Source organism: Xenopus laevis, chromosome 5S (genome assembly GCF_017654675.1).
Source record: "Xenopus laevis strain J_2021 chromosome 5S, Xenopus_laevis_v10.1, whole genome shotgun sequence".
Lineage (NCBI taxonomy): Eukaryota > Metazoa > Chordata > Amphibia > Anura > Pipidae > Xenopus > Xenopus laevis.
Window position 1 is genome coordinate 100,640,328 of NC_054380.1, and position 17,337 is coordinate 100,657,664.

General features: G+C 37.8%; 1 long non-coding RNA gene across 1 annotated transcript; it reads right to left on the reverse strand.

Moving 5' to 3' along the window:
* Window positions 1-6,198: 6,198 nt before the first annotated feature.
* Window positions 6,199-15,298, reverse strand: LOC121394082. Its single transcript, XR_005961497.1, has 3 exons — window positions 15,230-15,298; window positions 10,750-10,870; window positions 6,199-7,467 (listed from the first exon to the last, which is right to left on the reverse strand). It is a non-coding gene; the product is annotated as an uncharacterized LOC121394082 (long non-coding RNA).
* Window positions 15,299-17,337: the final 2,039 nt, after the last annotated feature.

A 17,337-nucleotide genomic window follows, 5' to 3' on the forward strand; every position in this document is an offset into this window, starting at 1 on the left:
TTTAATTTTCAATTTTTTTATGATTCCAACTTTCAAATTCGAATTGTGAATTATCCAAACTCAACTTGAGTTTTAATTCTAATTCACATTTGGAGATTTATCACACTCTGGCCCTTTACGAACTTAAATGAATCTATTCGCTATCTAAAACCTGCCGCGCTCATGTATAAGTCAATGGGAGAAATCCAGGGACCAATTTGGATATGTTAGCAGCCTTCCTGACATTCAAGTTTGTTTTGGAGAAAAAACTCGAATCGAGTTTAGTTGAATTTGATTCAAATTTGTGTTGAGTTTTCAGGTCGGAATATTCTTCCAAGTTTTACATATTTGATTTTTTTTCTAAATAACCCTCAGTTTAATTTTGAATATATTCTGTTTTAATTGAGTTTCAAAAAACTCACATGAATTCGAAATTCAACTTTTAATAAATGTGCCGCTAAGTATAAAAACAGGATAGTGTAAAGTATAGAACCATTTAAGAGATGTTTCACATCAGGAAAACAGCTTCAGTAGGAAATCCATGGATTAATGGCATTCTGGAAGCTCTTTTCTTTTGGTAGTTTTCTACTTTTCAGTGCTGTAAAACTATTGGTGGCATATTTATGATAGCAAGTGCAACTGCAATATTTTAGAATAAAAATTTAGAGCACATTTACAATAATCAGAGATGTACTTGTGCCCATACATGTTCCTTTGCAGGTTGTGGTGAGCACCAAAAGGAACCTTTGAATTACATCAATTGGACACTAATGTCATTATTATGTCATTATGTCTAATGTCATATATAATTGATGCCTTTCCAACACAAGATCTGGAATATAACTTGCGTAAAAATTTTAAAAAAATAATTTTTATTCGGCAAAATCAATATATATATATATATATATATATATATATATATATATATATATATATATATATATATATATATATATATATATATACACATATATATACAAAATCCAAAGTGCCAGCACACACCGTCCACAGATGCCGAAGACCCAGGTGCTACCAATTAAGGCTGAGGGTCTTGAAAAAGGTCTTAGACCTTCCTCTTTTAATGTAAACAATAAAAGAGGAAGTTTTAATACTATTTCAATCTATTAAATATAGAGATGGACTGCAGCTCACCGTTTTATTGCTTGGTTATCCTGCGGGGTATCCTGTGTCGATCTCCCAAGTTTTCTTTGACTGCAAAATCTTTTATTGGGAATGTGCAAAACACAACATGTTTTGGGCTAGGCTACTTGATAAAGGGCCTAGCCCGAAACATGTTGTGTTTTGCACATTCCCAATAAAAGATTTTGCAGTCAAAGAAAACTGCTGTAGATTTGTCCTGCACTTGGATTTCTATTGATTAATACTATTTCAAATCCTAGTGTACACCTTTACTCTTTGGATTTTTTTATTTTTATATATATATATATATATATATATATATATATATATATATATATATATATATATATATATATATATATATATATATATTGTAGTAGAGTGACCAAAACAATGTGTGAAAAGGTGTGTATTCCCTTTAATCCCTTGGTGTTGTGTCTCATGCAACACCAGATCCTATAACATGCAAAGTCTTTGCTGCAGAGAATCTCTCTCAGCTTTAAACTCAAAGTTCTGATCCTTTAGAGACTTTCCTTCTGATTGAGTGGCTGTTAGTTGGCCTGAAGCTGCTCCATATATTTGGCATGTACCTGTATGCTACTCTACAGATCTGCTTTCTGGGCTTTCACATCACACAGCTGTTTCTCCAGCAACCGGTGTGACTTGGAAAGGTCATCCAACATTAACTTCAATGTTGCTCTTTCTGCAGTGTTTCTTCTCAGCTGTTCCTGCAGACTCTTTTTGACGTCAGCCAATAGGTCCTTGGCATCAGTCAATTCTGTACATTGCCTTTGCAAATTTACTACATGTGTGTGCAGTGGTGCATTTACCTGGGCTAATTCCGTACACTTTTCCTCTCTCACAGCCGTCTCTCTGTGAAGGTTTGAGGCCTCAGCAAGCCTCTTTGTCAGGTCAGTGACCTCCTTCTGTAACACATTTATGACTTTTCTTTTACCCTCTGACTCCAGGGCATTATTCTCAATCTCTGTAGCCAGGTTCCCCTTTAGAGACTGTATTTATCTTTCCAGATCAAGGACCTTTACAGAGTGCACTTCTTTAAGTGTCACCCCCTCTCTTTGGCACTGTTCAAGCTGGCTTTCTTTCTCTTTAAAAGCCTTGGCCAGTTCAGCATACATCATTTTCAACTTTTCAATGTATTTTACCTGCTCAGGCTGATCGCTCCTTTCAGCCTCTTTTACCACAGATTTTGTGGGCACTCCAGCTGCCGACTTTACCTCTTTTGCTTTGTATGCAGTGGAAGCATCAACCTCCCGAGAGGCTACAGCACATGCTGTCTTTATAACTGGCACACTTCCCACCAAGGGTTCACTCTCACGATTTGCTAATACCTTTACCAGTGGGAGTAGGGATGCCACCATCTTTTTCCCCATCACATTGCAAGATGTAGGTTACCAGTTCAAGACACACAGCAAACACTTTGCTTTCACAGAACCTTTTCTGCTTTTCTTGCCCATCTTTGCACTCTGAGCACTGCATATACAAGCTGAATCAATTAGCCACTTTAATTAACCTGCACCTGTGAGCAGACTTTCAGTAGCAGCTTCTGATCCACAACAGACACTTTTCTCCTTTTTAAGGCAGTTAATTTACACACAGGGGTGACCATTTCAGGATACAAAACAAATTATAAAAATAAATCCTAACTTCACACATAAAGCGTTCCCTTACTAAACTGGACCCCTTGCGGACTACCAGTAAGCAAACACATAAGTATGGGTCACCCCTGTACTCATGAATCTCCTGGGGGATTGCTCAGCCTCCTGGCTTTCCTCCATCAGACAGACCCTCTGTCACTTGGTCTCCTCTCTCTGCACCTTGCAGTAGCAAATGGCACCCCCAGCCCTTCTGGGAGTTCCTCACACAGGCAGGTGTCCTTCCTGCTCTGTGTCCTGCTCTGAGAGAGCTCCCTAACAGGCTCACTAGAACTAAATACCTTTCCATAGGACAGCCTTCCTGTGGAAGGTGAGCGTTAATCCGTGAGCTGGACTTCTGGATTGGAGTACCTGGCTTGCCTGTTCTTTCCAGAATACTCCAACTTCCAGGACCTGGCCACCAAAGCCTTTAAACAGAGAACATATTCTCTGTCTATTAACACCCATCTTGGTTCCTACCTCTCCCACTATGGAGATCTTAAAGGATAAACACACCTTTTCCCACGTTTTTGTGGTTACTCTATCACAATATATACAGGTATAGTAGAGAAAGAACCAACGCCTATACTAATCACACCACTGATGTACATTTCCCAAAAATAGTACATGTAATCCTGCTAAATGCATATATTATTTTACCATAATTTAAAGTAGATAATGTCCAATTTTACTGAATGGGAAAAAAGAACGCAGGGACAATGAAGGAAGTAGTTTTAGCTGTGCTTTCAATGGTTCATGTTACCATCAAGCTCAATTAGATAAGGCAGCCTGCCTGGTTTTGAAGTGTGAAGGAATAACATCCCATAAACTGCCACTAAGCACAAAAACCAGGAGAAAAGGGTTTCATTAAAAACTAATTACATTTTCCCATTCAATTTGACATGCTTCTAAATGGTCTCTGCTTTATTGTCTGCATATTTTTCAGAAAGTCACTAAATGTAACAAAAGAACAAATAATTTCAGCATTTAATGCATATGCCTGCTTTTGTAATACACCTAACCATGGTCCCAAAAAAAAAAGTGCACACATTAAGGGGCCGATTCACTAACTTCAAGTGAAGCATTCGAAGTAAAAAAACTTCGAATTTCGAAGTGTTTTTTGGGCTACTTCGACCATCGAATGGGCTACTTCGACCTTCGACTACGACTTTGACTTCGAATCTAAGGATTCGAACTAAAAAACGTTAGACTATTCGATAGTTGAAGTACTGTCTCTTTAAGAAAAAACTTCGACCCCCTAGTTCGCCCCATAAAAGCTACCGAAGTCAATGTTAGCCTACGGGGAAGGTCCCCACAGGCTTTCCTAATTTTTTTCGGTCGAAGGATAATCCTTCGATCGTTGGATTAAAATCCTTTGAATCGTTCGATTCGAAGGATTTAATCGTTCGATCGAAGGATTTAATCGTTCGATCGAAGGATTTAATCGTTCGATCGAAGGATTATTCCTTCGATCGAACTATTTGCGCTAAAATCCTTCGACTTCGATAATCGAAGTCAAAGGATTTTAATTCCCAGTCGAATATCGAGGGTTAATTAAACCTCGATATTCGACCCTTGGTGAATCGGCCCCTAAATAATAAGCTTTGAAAAATGATAATATGGGAGTTTTGGCTTTCCTTGCAAGCAGAAAAACAAATGGTTGGAGAGATTGTTGCATTGTTGTTAGGTTAATTTGGAACCTAGCCAGATTGCTGAAATGACAAACTGGAGAGCTGAAAAAAAAAAAAAGCTAAATAACTCAAAAATGGTGACAAATTTGCAAAACGCATTGAAGTCTATGGGCAACAATTTTTATTTTGACACGCAACAATTTGAGTGCATGGACATCTTTTTGCAGTGAATCCTGGTGAAAATTTTCGCTCAACACTAATAATATAATCAACCCCTTTAAGTCCTTCCATCAACTGCTTGTCCTGCTTATATGACTGAGTGTGAGGATCTGGTTACTGGGCAGGCTGGTGGGACAAGGTAGTTTACACACTTTAGTAGACTTTATAACCTGACTAAAACTATACGCTTTCTGTACTGTACTGAACACGGCAATTGATTTATGAACTTGTACACAGGAAATTATACACAATATTCTAATAAAGCTGAGCTTGTATTATAAAAGGTAACTAATACATAATTGAGATTGCTGGATCACTGTGGCATCATGATGATTTGTTTAATATAAAATACATGATTACCTGGTGGTTCAGGTTAGTGTAATTTATGAATCATCAGCTCCCCATACTGCAAGCTAATTGTGTACAACTAGAGGTATGGGACCTGTGATTCTTGGGACCTCAAGTTTATCCAGATAAGGGATCTTTCTGTAATTTGGATATCCATACCTTAACTTTACTAAAAAAAAATCATCAAAACATTATTTAAACAAAATACATTGTTTTGCTTTCAATGAGGAATAATTTTATATAAGTTATAGTTTAGTATTAGTTATCAAGTACTAGTTTCTGTTTTATCATTACAGAGAAAAAGAAAATAATTTTAAAAACTTGAATTATATGATTACGACAGCCTTCCCATAATTAGGGGCTTTCTGGATAGCGGGTTTTCAGATAACAGATCCCATACCAGGAAAAAAACATTTTAAAGCAGCCCCAGCTAGTTCAAGATGGTACCCCAAACATTTATGTTACTGTCATACCAGAGGATCAAACTCTGAAACTGTATCTAAAAATGGAACCATCTTCAAAGCATGAGGCCAGTAGATGACTTTCATGGACATATTTATTATGCTGTGTAAAACTAAATTTGCAGAGAAAAACAATGTAAAAAGCTGTGTAAAATAAATGGAGAATCTATCAAAGTGTGTAATTTTAAGCCATGCAAACACCATATTTGATGGCGTTATTTTACATGGCTTCCGACGCATACGAAAAAAACGCATACGAAATTTACTTTGTTTCTTACACGCCTGGATATGTGTGGTGTATTATCCTGCTGTTTTTTACACAGCATCATAAATATGCCCTTTAATATCATTGTTTTGTGAACAAGAGAACACAAATATATTTGCAACTCATTTTTAGTGATGGGCGAATTCGCAGCGAATTTGCGTGGTTTGCCGCCAGCGAATAAATTTGCGAAACGGCGCGAAAATTTGCGGCAAAAAACGAGACGCCGGCGCAGTTTCGCTAATTTTTCGCCGTTTCGTGAATTTTGCCGCGAAGCGAAACGGCACAAATTCGCCCATCACTACTCATTTTACTTTATTAAATAAGGAGAGACATTTTACTTTATATATATATGTCAGAAAACTGAAAAATTCTCTGTCAACATAGCGGTGATGATGCTATTTTTAGCTTGCAATGGCTGAAGTCAAAACAGGTGCGTTTCTTTATGGATATCTCATTTAATTGGATTTCACAAAGATCAAAGTGTTATTGAAATAAGACAGATTTGTTCATTCAGTACATTGCATTTCTTGCATTTAGTACTTATGGACACAGTAAATGAAGACTGTCTTTGTGTTGCTCAGGAGACACTCTTCCCAAGAAAATGTATGTAATTAGAGATGAATCAGCTTGATCAAACACATCAAGAGTAAATAAGACAGACGTGGCATTTTATTGATGTTTTAATTACAATAAATAAAAAGGGTTACTTGGAAAATACCTGGAATTTTAGTGTGTGTAATTGCAGAGAATTTAATTGATTGTAAAAAGAATGGAGGAATGTACAAGAAATATATTCTTTTATATGTTTGATGCAATGTTTGTTTAAATAGTAGCACTTCCCTAATATTCACAATGGACTAGGCATGCTCCAAGAACCAAAAGTCACATAATTGAATAAGGAAGATAGATACTATATTTTATTAACTATATTATTATTATTACTGTTATATAGATAGCTATTGGATATTTAAGGAAGGCTTACACATTTCCTCCAATCCAGGAGGAACTCTATATCATTATTATTCCTAAAGTTCAAGTGGAGTTCGAGCGGATTTAAATTGTCATCTCAGCCATATACAGTAATACAGTGCATAGTAGAAACGAAATAACGTTCCTCCAGAACCCATGGTGGTACACATAAGACTATATGAGGTACATCAAGTGTGAGTTTTTTAGGTGAACAACCCTAACACACGCTCCTGCTTGGCAAGGTAGACATACATTTGAGTAAAATATTTCAGAGGTTTATACAGTTCCTTATAAATATATTCAGTTCAGTCCTTGGAAGTTGAGATGCCCGATTTCTTGTGGAAAAAAAGGTATTGCAAATTTTGGAAGTCCGCGCCCAAATACTGCAGTGTGTTTTTACGGATGGCGGGAGGGTAGAGAGATCATATACAGGGTGGGTGCCATTCCCAACAATGCTGGTAGCCTTCTGCAAACAGCGTTTGTGGTAAATAACCATAATGGTGGGAAGCAAGACCCCAATGATCTTTTCCACTGTCCTCACCATCTGCTGCAGGATCTTGCGATCCGATACAAAACAGTTTCCATACTAGGTAGTGATGCAGCTGCATAAAATGCTTTCAATAGACCCTCTGTTAAAGATAGTGAGGATAGATGGTCGAAGATGGGCTTTTTTCAGCTTTCTCAGAAAGTAGAGACACTGCTGTGCCTTCTTCACTATAGAGCTGGTGTTAAGGGTCCAGGAGAGGTTCTCCACCAGATGTACCCCAAGGTATTTGGTACTCTTGACTATTTCCACCAGAAATCTGTCAATGTACAGTGGAGAATGATCACCATGTGGTCTCCGGAAGTCAACAACTATTTCCTTTGTTTTGTTTGTGTTCATAGACAGATTTTTAACACTTAGGGGCAGATTTATCAAAGGTCGAGGTGCATTTTGGATTGAAAAAAAAATCAAATTTCGAGCTATTTTTTGTGTACTTCGACTAGGGAATAGTCCAAATTCGATTCGAATTTGAAAAAAATTCAAAAATTCAAATATCAAATTTATCATGTACTATCTCTTTAAAAATTCAACTTTGACCATTTGCCATCTAAAATCTGCCAAATTGCTGTTTTAGCCTATGGGGGACCTCCTAGAACCGATTTGGAGTGAATTGGTAGACTTTGAGAAATCAAAGTTTTTCGGGAGAAAAAACTAAATCAAATTCCTTCAAATGCGCTATTACTTTGATTGGAATGATTCGAATTCAGCCGAATACGGACCTATTTGATCGAAAACTGACCTATTCGACCAAAAAACACCGACTTAATTTTGGTTGGTCTTTTTCAATTCGAAATTCGACCCTTGATAAATATGCCCCTTATTGTCCTGTTTTTATGTAGTGCCAACATATCTGTATCCAGCACTTTAACCTGATACAGTTGTTTAGGAACTAACATTCAGAATTTGAGTTTTTGTTGATTCTGTCTTCTAAATGTAAAAGGCTTATATTTTTCACTTATACCAAGATAAACATCAAGGAAGAAATTGTCTAGTAATTATCAGGTCTAAAAGGGCATTGGGGTCAAGACATAGGAACCAAAGAATAAGTTGACAAACAGATCAAGCAGATTAGCACATTATAAAAAGGGTTAAACAAATTGGTAGTTAAAGTTCAGGCACAGAGCAGGCAGCGATTAGGATGCCCAGGGACAGGGAAAGAGTCAATAAACCAAATTATTCAATTATTTAATCAATATAAGTAATAAACCAGATTATCAAATAATATAGAGCGCACTCCAGAACTTGGCAAGCAGAACCTACAATCTGTTTCCCTGAGGTCCAATTATTTATTTTATATTGTGATGAAATCTGAGCCTTTGTGGCTCACTTATGCCATTGGGTCATGCAGATCTGTACAATGATTAATCAACCACAATACATCATATAGGATTTATAATCTGGTGCCTTAGGTGTATTGATATTTAGTGATTCACCAAGGTTCACAAGAAGTTGTCACCAGTAGTGAGACAAGTAATAAGACAATTCATTTGGAAACCTAATCTCAATAAATATTTGCATATGCATGATCTTGTATAAAATTTTGTTTAGAATTGAGAGATACGACTTGCCATAAGGCAAGGTGTGTGGGAACCAGTTGCACAGCTTTCATGAAATCAATAGGTTGTTAGTGGGCTGAGTATGTGGAATGGATTAGAACAGTAAAGTAAATAAACCTTCTCTCAAGAATATGTAGGATATTTTATCAGGAATGCTTGGAACCTGAGGTCTTTCAAATAAGTATTTTTTTCTGTTATGTGATACAGCGTGTTTTTTCACTCCTAAAACCTTTAAGCTGTAAAAAATCCCATTAGAATTGTTTAGTTATCATCAAGAACAAGGTGCTGTTCTATTTTTACCGAGAAAAAACACATCAGTTTTAAATTAGCAATTCGTTTCTGTGGATAAAGGGTTTCCAAATATTAGAATAATTTTAATTAAGTTAACTTTAAACGTTTGTTTTCTCTAAAGTGCAAATTTTAGATCAAAAAGGTCACATTCTCTTATTGAGGGCCTTGGTTTTGTGTTATGCAGACTTCAGTCATGTTTCTGAATAAATGGTTAGGTTTAGGGAGAATGTTAGTGATAGTGTCTAGTAATCTAAAAAAACAATTTGATGTGAGATGTAATTCCTAGATGAGTACAGCAATGGGGTTTGTTATTAGTAACATGGCACACTGCAAATTAGAATTACCTTTGAGCTTAGAGAATGTTATTTTTTTCCTTATACTAAATTGCAGTTCCTATACTTTTATGTTCAATCATTTTTATTTGGGTTAAACCTCACAGAATAATAACAACAGCTGCAGTTCCAAATGTATTATCCTCAATAAGGAACAGTCAAAACAGTGCAAAAAATAAAAGAAACAATGGAAGAAGAGAAAGGGAGAAGAAAGGTCAGGGTGCATCTTATCCATGAAAGTCTAAAATAAGTCTTAAATACCTTAAGAGACAGTTGTTATTGGCAGTTATTAGTAGAATACTTGTTGGTACAAACTCAATCAGATATAAACGTAACACAACAAAGCTAGAGTATAAGTGGATTGTTGTTGCATTCTGATTTTTGGCAAATAGTAGCCAAGAGTCCCAGTTCTTTTTTTTTTAATTATTTTTATTAAACAAAAAAAAATGTTGACATCATATATGATCATTTGTTGATAAATACATCACAGTATGATATACAAATAAAAGTTATCTCCTGTTAACAAATACTCATATTGTGTTTTCTTTGCTGTCTTCTAGCCAGCACCGGATTTCATTTCTGGGCTCCCCTAGGCCGCGCGGTCCGACCAGGCGGCCGTGCGGTCCTATCGCCCACCTTCCCAGCACGCCGGCGAAAAAACGCCGGCGCAGCTGGTGTGGTTGAACGGGGACGCGAACGTCCCCATAATGCGGCTGGGCGGCATGCCGTCCCTATTTTTTGCCGCCCTAGGCCCGGGCCTATGCGGCCCTGCCGCAAATCCGGGCCTGCTTCTAGCTTGTGGCCTTATAAGGCTGTTTGTACTAGATTTTGAAAATATTATAAAAATGTTTAACATACAACTCGTTATGGCTACACACACAAATGAGTCTCTGAGTACTAAAAATAAGGCGTTACTTCAGATTTGTAATAAATGGCGGTTTGCATATCAATATAGACTTGCTTGGCAATGAATATAAAGGTTAGGTTGGGGGTTTTAACATTTCAATTAGTGATCACTTCATGTTTAACATCCCAATACTCTGGAGGTGCGTGGCTAGCGCTTGGGAAAGATGGCTGCATAACTTAGAGCTCCCCTCGACCTTATCCCACTGATCATTCTGGAATCCAGATACCATGGGGAAATCCCAAGGCAATAAGCCCAACACAGATGGTAGTAAAAAAAAGCAATTGGGGCAACAAAGACATTTCGGCTTTGTTCGGCAAGCACAACAGGGTTACATCGCAAGCAAAGATGGCGCCCGGTAGGCCCGAACCGAGAGAGAGCAGCGGAGCCGCAGACTACCACACAATTAATCGGAGGCTGAAATCGACACAGACAGCTCAATTGATATGCAAACTTACCTGAGACAGCTTCCATCGAAGAAAGATATCAAGGAAATGCTGCACTGTCATGGCAGAAATCCGGAACGATCTCCAGGGTATTAAGCAGGACATGGAGAGCATGGGAGCTAGAACAGATACGCTGGAAAGAAACCAGACAAAGCTTGTAAGTAATCAAAAACATCACAACAAACTAATACTCAAACAAACAAAGAAAATAGCAGAGTTTCACAGACACATAGAAGATTTGCAAAATAGAAGTTGAAGGAACTATATTAGGATAAGGGGGATCCCAGAGACTGTACAAAGAGAGGATAAAATACCCACAATCAATTATTTAATGTCATTCTAGAAAGAGACCCCAACATGGACATTGCTATGGACAGGGCCCACAGGGTATTTAAGCCACGGAACGCACCCCCCAGAAGCCCCCAGAGATATTTTATGCTGTATTAATAACTTCCAGCTGAAAGAAGAAATTTTGTCCAAAGCACGGTCAGGAAAGTAATTGACCTTTGAGGGCAATAATATTTTGTTACTACAGGACTTATCATTGTCTACGCTGATAAAAAGGAAACAACTAAAACCACGGATCAACTTAGAGAGAAAGGGATCCAGTTCCGGTGGGGATTTCCTTTCAGCTTATCAGCTAATAAAGAGGGAGTTCAAGAAGTAATCAGATTCCCAGAAGACACAAAAGACTTTATACAAAAATTGGAGGACATACAGATCCCGAGGTGGAATGACACAGAAAACAACCAGATGAAGACATCCAGGAGATGGATTCCATGTGGCAAGATGTTTCAACGATGCAAAGAACCCCCAAGACACCAAGGAACAAGTTGAGCAAATTCCACACGCCAAATAAAAGAACACCGAATGGTGGGAGATATGAGTCTCACATTCCAAGTGTAAGAATTAACACTGAAAACCACAGTAAGTGGTTGTGACTAAAGGTTAATTGGTTGATGTTTATTGTCTGCTTATTATCCAATAATGTTCTTTTTTTGTTTTGTTTTTAATTCTTTCTGCATTAAGATTGTTGTGTTATAAGTACAGTTCAGAAGGAATAGTAATATAATACTATGCTCAGTATATGATGTGTTGTATTAGGATGATCAGTGGGAATGGATAGGTTGTGACCCACTACCCGATTCACCTCCCACCGCCCCCCTTAGTGGTCAACTATACCAAGACTAAAAGCAAGACAAGTTAGACCCAACAGATCCAAGCTAATGCAAAACACTCAAAGATGCATCAGATTTTATTCTTTAACATTACCCCAGTTAAAATCCTATTTTCCCTATCTATTCACCCTAATGTTAAAACCGGAAACAGGTCTAGACAATCTAGCAAGAATCTAATCACTAATTATGGGACGCAAATTCAGCTTAATATATGGTCCCAAAATGTCAATGGGCTAAATAATCCAAAAAAAGAGCTCAAATACTCAACAACTGTCATATGCATGGGGCAAAAATAGTATTTTTGCAAGAAACGCATATCAAAAATGCCCATGCAGCAGTAATCAAAAATAGATGGTTCCCACATGTTTAAAACATTAAAGAGAATTAAAACTTTCTTGGCCAGTTAAATATGATAGATATTTGGAGGACGCATAACCCTACGCTACATGACTATATGTTTTTTTCAAATGCTAGGAACAGTTACTCCAGAATAGATAACATATTAATTAACCAGAAATAGCTTCACTTGGTAAAACATATCCAAATCGGTCCAATGATTTTGTCAGACCATTCTCCATATATCACTAAGCTTGAAATACCAAATACTTTGAAAGAAAGTTTTCAATGGAAATTCAATGAGAGACTCTTACTAAAAAAACAAAATAGAGATACTATAGCCAGTTCTATAAGGGACACTCTACAAAATAATAATTTACCTGGAACAGACCCTTCAATTCTCTGGGAAATGGTAAAAGTGGTTACAAGAGGCAAACTCATAGCACTTAGCACTTAAATAAAAAAAGAACAAGGGCAAAAAATTCAAACACTGATTCAGGAAATAAGAACCCTAGAAAATACACATAAAAAAACATTATTGAGAAAAATACAAGAAGAACTAAAGGATCTTACTAAAACAACTCTTAGGGGCAGATTTACATATGGTCGAATATCGAGGAATAATTTAACCTCGATATTCGACTGCGAATATCGAAGTTGAAGGATTTACCGCAATTCGTTCAATCGAACGATTAAATCCTTCGAATCAAACGATTCGAAGGATTTTAATCCATCGATCGAATGATTTTTCTACGACCAAAAAAACATAGGAAAGCTTATGGGGACCTTCCCCATAGGCTAACATTGCACCTCGGTAGGTTTTAGGTGGCGAAGTAGGGGGTTGAAGTTTTTTTTTCAAGAGACAGTACTTCAACTATCGAATGGTCGAATCAGGGCCGGACTGGGAGTAAAAAGCAGCCCGGGCAAAAAAATCAAAGCAGACCACATGTAAACACACAATGGTTTTGTACTCATCCACACATATAATTTATAATGTACCCCAAAACTCATAACAGATGGCACAAAGGCATTTCCGAGTATAACACCCCAGAACTCATAGGAAGATGGCACAAAAACAATTCCGTGTATATCAGTCCTATTTTTTTGATAGTTAAAAATCAGAATGGCTATTTAAGGAAAGAAAAGGGTGAATGGTGTCACAGTGGGAAAACAGAGGAAAGCCAGCCAAATCCTTGCAACAGTTTTGATAAGGGAATTTTGGGGAACTGAACATAGTAAAGTAACAAACACCATAAGGCAGAAGAAATTAAGGGGGATTTGTATCCAGCATTCATCTGCAATGATTGTTGGGGGGGGGGAGAAAGGGAATCTGCAAATTAGGGAAGTACCATCCTGCCTTTTGGTCTGTTACACAGTTAGATCAAGTTGAAAAAAGACAAAGTCCATCACGTCCAACGTGAATCTAGCGATTCGGCAATTTCCGTTGAATTTGCCGCATGCACAGTTGTCCAAACCGGCAAACAGCTCCAACTGCACATGGGCCTAAAATGCGGGTCTCCCACTCAGCTTACAGAGGACCCGAAAGATGGATGCCAGGAAGTCCGCTGCCAGAATCTGCACCGAGGGGTAAGTATAAAGTATGGGACATTTCCCCCCGGGGGGGCAGTTAGCCTGGGGGGAGGAGGGAGGGAGGTCTACGTGGGGTGGGGGGTACGGGTTTTTTTGCAAATGGGTTGAATTCTCCTTTAAGGACTGAAGTCTAAAACTGCCCCCATACTCCAGATGAGGCCTCACCAGGGACCTATAAAGAGACATAATTATGTTTTCATCCCTTGAGTTAATGCCCTTTTTTATACAAGAACTTTATTTGCTTTAGTAGCCACAGAATGACACTGCCCAGAATTAGACAACTTGTTATCTACAAAAACCCCAAGATCCTTCTCATTTAAGGAAACTCCCAACACACTGCCATTTAGTGTATAACTTGAATTTATATTATTTTTGCCAAAGTGCATAACCTGCATTTATCAACATTGAACCTCATTTTCCAGTTTGCTGCCCAGTTTCCCAACTTAGAAAAATCACAAAGTGGCAGCATCCTGCATGGAACCTATAGTTCTGCCCAATTCCAAAACCCACCAGCACACCTTGGCCTCTCATGCCAAAATTGGTCCGGTGCTCAGTAAAAAAAGGGGAATTGGCACCCTCAGCAATACGTGATAAAAAGAAAATTACTGGCACTCAGGACTCCATGCAAGCTGGCCAGGCACTGTGTGCTTATTAAACGTAATGTTTCAGGGGGTGTACCCCTTCGTCAGTCTAACAAATGGGTACGCCCCTGAAATGTTACATTTAAGAAACACGCAAGGCATGGCCCGCTTGCATGCAAACAGCATACGGTGCAATGTGGTGCTCACTCTGCAATCCACTGATCATATCTGCTGTTTGTACTGCAGCCTGCTAGCCGAGAGCCGATTGTTAGGAGACGTACAGGAGACAGCACAGCTGCAGAAAGATCCGTGTCACTGCTCCACAAAGTCAGTACTAAGGGCTGGGGGAAGGGGACTTGGTCGGGTTTCTAAGAGTACTGAAAGTTACAAGTCCCCGACAATAAGATCAGGAGCGGCCCACTTAATAAAAAACAGAGCGGCACCACGGGCATTTGCCCGTTTAGACAGATTATCAGTCCGGGCCTGCGTCGAATATTCGAACGATTTTTAGTTCGAATTGTTCAATTTTAAAGTCTAAGTAATAGTCGAAGTAGCCAAGTCAATGGTCGAAGTAGCCAAAAAAAACATTAGAAATTCGAAGTTTTTTTATTCTATTCCTTCACTCGAGCAAAGTAAATGTGCCCCCAGAATTCACTTACAGAGCAAGCATACTTGAGATGCAAAAGAGACTTTTATGAACTGGGGAATAAACCCTCTAAGATTCTAACTAAACTAATAAAGGATCAAAAAAGTAAAACTTTTATAATGCAGCTGAAGGATTCCAAACAGAAGACACACCATACTTACCCAGAAATAGCCAAATGCTTCCAAGAATTTTACCATTCTTTATATATCTTGAATACAGGGCCTTAACCTAAAGGCAAATTAAGGAAAATAGAATTATACTTACAGCAACTACAATTGCCCCAAGTGCCAGATATGATTTGGAAACAATTACAAAGTCCCTTCAAACTTGAAGAATTAACAAAAGTAATTAATGATGCACCACCTAACAAAAGCCCAGGGCCTGATGGTTATAGTTCAGGTTTCTATAAAGAATAACAACAACAACTCTCACAGGTGATGCTCAATCATTTTAATGTCATTTTGGAATGTAAACATTTCCCAAAGCAAGCTCAAGAAGCACAGATAACAGTATTCCAGTTTGTGAAAGTTATAGGCCTATATCATTAATACATTTAGATCAGAAATTCTACGCGAAGATGTTAGCTAACAGACTACAATCAATTATTCCCAACCTGATGCACCCAGAACAAGCGGGGTTTGTAAAAGATAGAGAAGGAAAGGACAAACACCAACGCTGCTATTAACAACTGACGCAGAGAAAGCCTTTGATAGGATGGACTGGGCTTTCTTGAAACTCACCCTACAAATGTTTGGTTTTGGCCCAAACTGTGTGGCAAAAATAATGGCACTTTACCAGTCCCCATATGCAAGAATTAAAGTAAATGGGATATTATCACCACCCTTCGAGATATTGAATGGCACACGACAGGAATGTCCATTATCCCCCATTCTGTTCATTCTTACCTTGGAAACATTAATATCAGCTATCCTACAGACTAAAGATATATCAGGGTTGAAAATGGGGATACAAGAGCATAAAGCATCTGCGTTTGCTGACAATCTTTTGTTGGTAGTAATGCTCCCAGAAATATCCCTACCAAACATAATACAAGAATTTAAGAAGTTTAGTGAGATCTCCAATTTCAAAATAAATGATGCCAAGTCAGACATCTTAAACATTAATATACCACTAACTCAGGCAGAAAAAATGGCACAAACCTTCCCTTTTAAATGGGCGCCACACTCAATTAAGTACCTAGGTATTAAAATACCACCATACCCAAACAAACTATATGTGGAAAACCACGTTCCTCTTCTGGAAGAAATACAGGCATTACTGACTAAATGGAAAGCTCAGACAATATCCTGGTTTGGGAATATAAATATTTTGAAAATTATGATCATGCCAAAAATATTATATTTACTGCAAATGATACCGATAAAACTACCTAAACAATTCTTTCAGAAAATAAACTCAATATTTTCCCAATTTATATGGGCATCGAAGAAACCCAGGATAAAATTACCACTTTTAATGAAGACAAAATCAAAAGGAGTTCTTACACTTCCAAACCCGGAAAATTATTAAATAGCTACTCACCTGCCGAGAATATGGATCTGGAAACAGGGGGCTGCATTCAAGTTGTGGAAAGAAATAGAACAATATGACCACTACTGTCCTGGTGGGTCTGGGGGTGGTGTCCATGTTAAAATTCAGTAAAGCCAGTGTTGGTGAAGGATGGAACTGTACTTTAGAAATTATAGAGGTAAAATGAAATGCTGTGATCCAAGATGTTGCACATAAGAGCATGACCACCACGTGTGAAATATGTTAGCTGGTTGACCTCATCCTCTCCAGCATGCATGAAAGTACTTAGAGCTCATTTTGGCTAGATCCATCTTAATAAGATTTTTCTCATTGTTTCTGCATGGGTAATGCAGCTAGTAGATTTGTTGGACATTAGAGGGCTGTAATTCATTGATTCTCTGTAAGGGTGCAGTGAAGGTCAGCCTCCCATTTTTGCCATTCATTTGGTCTTTCAAAAAGTTTTATTGTTATTCAAAATATCACAAACAATAGATATACTGTACCGTTTGCATTCCTAGGTATTCTTTTAAAGAATTGTAGAAGTGGATTTGGTTGAGAACAATCAATTAGTTTTTTTTTTTTTTTAAAGTTTTTATTTTTGCATTTTAGGTTAACACAAAACAACAATTTAAAGAGAAGAAAGCAGGAAAAGAAAGAAAAGAGAAGAAGTGGAGCAGGGAGGGGAGAAGGATGTTCATACAATTATACATCACATGTCAAAGTTGGTTATGTTAAATGA